This window comes from Macaca thibetana, chromosome X, assembly GCF_024542745.1.
Source record: "Macaca thibetana thibetana isolate TM-01 chromosome X, ASM2454274v1, whole genome shotgun sequence".
Classification (NCBI taxonomy): Eukaryota; Metazoa; Chordata; class Mammalia; order Primates; family Cercopithecidae; genus Macaca; species Macaca thibetana.
In genome coordinates this window covers 92,543,098-92,549,238 of record NC_065598.1, presented here as the reverse complement: position 1 = coordinate 92,549,238, position 6,141 = coordinate 92,543,098, and the positions used below count along the sequence as shown (strand labels likewise).

Here is a 6,141-nt window from a genome sequence, read left to right as displayed (position 1 = left end):
CATCTTTAAATGATACCCTTTAAAAGTAAAGGTACACACTGAGAGCATTAGAGGGGGTGGGTAAGATTTGAATTAACCACCATCATAGAATAGGAGCACATATGCTAGGAAAGCTACCTATAAAGTACATTTAAATATGAAATCTATAAACATGCCATACATCTATTACTGAAGATATCTCCAGACTATGACTCCTTTTGACCTTCTCCCCTTCAGCCTAAATTTAATATGCGGAATGGAATTTGTATCTGAACATATTTATTGAGAGTGCATTAGGATGCATTTGACCATGCTACAGGTGCGAAGAGACAGCTAACTTGGGCAGTAGAATGAAAAGAACACCAGATATCTGAAAACAGCTTTAATTCCAGCTTTGTCATTGTCATTAACTTTCTTTTTTTTTTTTTTTTTTTTTTTTTAATTTTGAGACAGAATTTCCCTCTTGTTGCCCAGGCTTGAGTGCAATGGCGCAATCTTGGCTCAGCGCAATCTTGGCTCACCGCAACCTCCGCCTCCCGGCTTCAAGCGATTCTCCTGCCTCAGCCTCCCAAGTAGCTGGGATTACAGGCACCCGCCACCATGCCCAGCTAATTCTGCATTTTTAGTGGAGACGGAGTTTCTCCATGTTGGTCAGGCTGGTCTCAAACTCCTGAACTCAGGTGATCCGCCTGCCTCAGCCTCCCAAAGAGCTGGGATTACAGATGTGAGCAACCTCGCCCGGCCAACTTTCTTTTTAACCATGGAGGTGTGACTTCTCTACTCCTAAGGTGGCAAGCTACCAAAGGACAGCAGAGAAGAGGGAATACATGCTCCCAAACAGGGTGGTTAAGGAGCCACATGGTAAATTTGCTTTGTTGAAGTTTCCGTTTTACTTAAAATTTAGTGTATATTTTGAATTCAACTCACTACATACACACACACACAAACACAATTTATATAAATGTCTCTTCTCCTGAAACATTGAGTCAAAGTGGATGCTTCAGAAAGACGTGACCTGTTTAGCCAATGCTTGCATATAATTCCTGTTTGAGCCATAGGTGTGGTCCATAGCTGAGGGCCCTCCAAGCGCAAACAGCGTTCAGTAATCTGCCCAGTAGATATTTCTTCAACTCCTTAGAGTATACTAGGAGATACAGAGTGTCATGAGTAAGAAGAATGAAGATGACACAGTTTCTGCCTTTTAGAACTTTCAGAGCCTACTGGGAGAGACAGACCATTAAAGAACTGCACTGCACTACAACAGATGTGAACAGGAAGCCTTTGAAGCACATGAAAGAGGTAACTATCGGAGTGTCAGAGGCTCAGGGACACCTTCCCAAAGAAGATGATGTTTGAACTGAGTCTTAAGGGTCTGATTCAAGTTAACATTTGTTGGCAGCCTACTAAGTGTTAGGTAATGTGCAAGGCATCATGAGTACAATGGTGAACAAGACAGACATGATTTGCTCTTAGGGAGTTTTTACGCTATTGGGAAAGATAAATATATATGACGGAGTTTCACTCTTATTGCCCAGGCTAGAGTGCAATGGCATGATCTCAGCTCACAGCAACCTCCGCCTCCCAGGGGCAAGCAATTCTCCTGCCTCAGCCTCCCAAGTAGCTGGGATTACAGGTATGTGCCACCACTCCTGGCTAATTTTATATTTTTAGTAGAGATTGGGTTTCTCCATGTTGGTCAGGCTGGTCTCAAACTCGTGACCTCAGGTGATCCACCCGCCTCGGCCTCCCAAAGTGCTGGGATTACAGGCATGAGCCACTGCGCCCAGCCTTGGGAAAGATATTAAAAATGTATTAAGCAATTACAAGGCAAATAAGGACAGTGAAGGGCATTCAGGCAAAGGAAATGACAATAGCATGTGCAGAAGCCCTGTGGTTAAGAAATTGGTGGGGAGCTGGGGAGACTGTTGGCAGGAGAAGAAGCAGAACAGATGAGGAGTTTCCAGATTGAAGTCCCCTACTTAATAAGTTTCATTACTGTTGTTTAAAAAGTGGAAGGGGGTCAGGCATGGCGGCTTACGCCTGTAATCCCAGCACTTTGGGAAGCTGAGGTGGGAGGATCACCTGAGGTCAGGAGTTTGAGATCAGCCTGGCCAACATGGAGAAACCCAGTATCTACTAAAAATACAAAAATTAGCAGGGCATGGTGGGAGGTGCCTGTAATCCCCCCTACTCAGGAGGCTAAGGCAGGAGAATGGCTTGAACCCGGAAGGCGGAGGTTGCAGTGAGCCAAGATCATGCCACTGCGCTCCAGCCTGGGTGACAGAGCGAGACTCTGTCTCCATAAAAATAAAAACTAAAAAGTGGAAGAGCAGAATAGGGAGGCCATTGTAATATGAATTACTTCTGTTTAGAATGTATAAATAGACTTGAAAATGTATTGATATTATTTTGAATGTAAGGTTGGGTTTCATCATCCTCAGGCCAGGTTAATCTACATTTCATATCCAGTTAGAAGTACATGTAAAAGATCCATAATCTTTTCTGCAAAAAATGAAAAAGTTTGTCCCTGATATGGCTTACATTTGACTTTCTTGTGGTTATTTTGGCCCGTTTTAATTCTTGATGTTTTTTTCAGCATTTGCTCCAGTTAATGCAAACAGTGGTTTAAAACAAGCAAAAACTTTTCCTTCAGGCTTCAGGGTCATTGGCCTGGCAGAAACTGACACAGGAAAGGAGCCACTGCTCTCAGTAAGGATGCTTTGTCCACTGATTATGAACCAAGCACCTCACCAATTGTGGCCCTACAGCTGATCTCTCTGCATCTATAATCCTTTATTTTTACCGTCCTGCGTCACACAAATAGGTTGGTGGATGGAACATCTCAGATGCTGAAGAAGGAAGGAGGCTAGCATCATCAATTGGGATATCAAAAATTAAATATATGTTAGAACCACTGACCTTGTGGTCTCTCCCTCTGGATTCTCATGAATGTGGCACCGAATCAGCATTTAAAAGCCAGCCCTGGGGGAGACCAACAAAAGGCTACTGGGCTGTGTCTTCAAACTGACCTTAGAGTCATCTATTACCCCTGAGGATTTCTGACCATGCTGATAGTACCCCTCTGAGTTTCTATGTCTCCCTTCTGCGGTGTGTTCTCATCTAGACAGTCTGCATCGTTCATAGATGAAACATGGATTTGAAAAAAGTAAGAACCACCTCCAAGGTCGCAGCAAAATGTTTATGCATTAAAGTATTCCTAAGAATAAGCAGGTATTTACCAAGTATATACTACCTCGTTAACACCAAACTAGATATCCTGCAGATTTAAAAAAAAAAAAAAAAAAAATGCCAGACATTCTGCTATAACGTCATATTATCTTTACCAAAGAATCTCCTGTTTTGCAGAATTGCACACCTAAGATAGCAGGGCTTACGGGGAAAATATGGTTAGGGAAGACCACTTAAATCCAATGCAACTTTATAGTCAGAGCACTAATGAAAACAACCATCCTAATAAAAACACACAGATAAATCTCCACTGGCCTTTGCCCCAGCATCACAGTCATCAATGCTTGGTAGCTTTTATGCTTCCTCCTTCCTGTTGTGGATCCTCAAGGGCATTCACTTTTAATAGATGCCATTTTCATCAGAATTAAAAATCTAATTGAGGAGTAGTCAGCTTTTTAAAAACACATGGTGAAAGGTCGTCACAGCTTCATTAGCACGGGACTCACGGCTTCACCAGATAGTTTTTAATGTTGTTAAAAACTTAGAGGTTGTAGACACTAAACCAGTCACTACTTATACTGAAGGCAGAGCTTTGTGCAGGATTCTTCACTTTTTCATAAAAGTCTTCATATATTGCTAAGACTTCTTATTTGTGAGGAAGTTTGCTTCTGATCACTTCAAAACAAAGTGCTGGCTCGGCACAGTGGCTCATGCCTGTAATCCCAACACTTTGGGAAGCCAAGAGAGGAGGATCACTTGAGCTCAAGTTCGAAACCAGCCTGGGCAACATAGTGAGACCTCGTCTCTACTAAAAATAAAAATTAAAAAATTAGCCAGGCCTAGTGGTGCACACCTGTAGTCCCAGCTACTCAGGAGGCTGAGGTGGGAAGATGGCTTGAGCCTGGAAGATTGAGGCTGCAGTGAGCTATGATCACACCACTGCACTCCAGCCTGGGTGACAGAGCGAGACCCTGTCTCAAAAAAAAAAAAGAAAGTGCTATGAAAATTCACACATGTATCAACTGGACTGCCACATCATTTTGACATTGTTCTGTTTGCCAATTGCTAATATGCTATTTGTGGTACACAAACACTTGTAATGAAACAGACTGTAAAATGTAAAATCCCTGCCATCATTAGGCCTAAAATCTTGAGAAAATAAGCAAGAGAACTAAGGTATGAAACAGTAAGAGAAAATTAGCTGCCTAACTTGGAGATACTGACTCTAAATTCAATATAATATGAAGGAGTGAGATCTGTGGGGCCTAGAATAGATAAAGTTTGCAAGGAGGAGGTAAGACTTGAGCTGCTGAGCTATGAAGCAGAAATCAGACTTGAATAGACAAAGCAAAGAAAGGAAATAAGGAAAAGACAACGTATGGAATGGTCTGGAAACAATACTGACCAATGATGTTGAGAGGCCAGTGGCACTTGACTAGAATGGTGAGAACATAGATGTTGAATAATTGTAGGAAACATGCGTATCCCCATAGTGTGTTCCCAGTTTGTAAACACATTTGAATGCAAGACATAGTGACTGATACAGATCTTTAGCAGGGAAGTTATAAAACAAACGATGTTTTAGGGAGCTGGTTTGGCAATAATATGCAGAATAACTTTGAACACTGATTTTCAAACTTATTTTTCGTTTAGTACAGGATTTTTTTTTTTTTTTTTTTTTTTTTTTTTTGAGACGGAGTCTTGCTGTGTCGCCCAGGCTGCAGTCCAGTGTTGCAGTCTCAGCTCACTGCAACCTCCCCCTCCTGGGTTCAAGTGATTCTCCTGCCTCAGCCTCCTGAGTAGCTGGGATTACAGGCATGTGCCACCACGCTTGGCTAATTTTTGTATGTTTAGTAGGGACGGGGTTTCACCATGTTGGCCAGGCCTGACCTCAGGTGACTTGCCCACCTCAGCCTCCCAGGGTGCTGGGATTACAGGCGTGAGCCACGGCACCTGGCCGAGTACAGGATTTCTTTCTAAATAAAACTCTTCATAGAACCCCAACAGATACAAATGTAGATGACCTGTTTGAAATCAGTTCAAGAGTGGAGACCTGCTCACGTCCGCTTGGCTTCCCTCTCATCCTCTGAGGCAACCCTTTGAGGCACCACTACTGAATCCCAGCTTAAACTAGATAAAGCTGTGAGGACTGGAACTGGAGTGGCCCCAGAGGAAATGAACAGAAACAGCTGAATCCAAGAGCTGTTTAAAAGGAATAAACTGTTCCTCCTTACAGATTATATACAGGAAACAAAGGAAAAGAGAGAGTAAACAAGAATTACCAAAATGTTGGCCCAAGGAAATAAAAGACTAGTGGTAAATGAGGAGATATTATGTCAGCAGGTGCCTGTTATTGACTGGCAAAGCCAGATCAAGGAGCCTGGTACCTAGAAACTACAAAAAAAACCTAATTAGGGCAGGACAGGAAAGCTAAGAATGTTCCTCTAGTAACCAGCAAGAAGGGTCTGGTCAAGCTGGTAAAGCATGGAGTAGGCGGGTGGGGATGTAACAGTAGGAAATAAGCAGGCAAACTGCCGGACCCTGAAAGTCCAGCAATGGATGTCCTGGCAGGCTGACAAAACAGAATCCAGAAAATCTGGTGGCAACCAATAGTCAGAGGTTGATTCAAAGAGTATGGAGCAGCAATCCAGTCATGGGGATTGGGATTCAAAAACAAATGATTAATCCCTTAAGAGGTCTGTCAAAACAGTGCCAAACAAGGCAGAGCACTGGTCCTAAAGGAACCAGCACATCGGGTGAAATCTGTGAAAGAGAGACAGACACAGACAAATAACACTGGTACCCAAGATATTCAGTTACTTCAACTGGTCTGTGAGAGCAAAATAGGACCATCAGGGATAGGTCCGCTTGATGCCAAGCCACCAAACTACTGAAATACTGCTCCTTAAATCCTCTCTGAATAGGAGCAGGATTGGTTTCAGTGGAGGAAAAGAAGACAACAAGAAAAAACCT

General features: G+C 42.8%; 1 long non-coding RNA gene across 1 annotated transcript; it reads left to right on the top strand.

The window, feature by feature from the left end:
* Nucleotides 1-402: 402 nt before the first annotated feature.
* LOC126945268 (uncharacterized) lies at nucleotides 403-3,730 on the top strand. Its single transcript, XR_007722387.1, has 3 exons — nucleotides 403-840; nucleotides 1,185-1,278; nucleotides 2,633-3,730. It is a non-coding gene; the product is annotated as an uncharacterized LOC126945268 (long non-coding RNA).
* The last annotated feature ends 2,411 nt before the right edge of the window (nucleotides 3,731-6,141 follow it).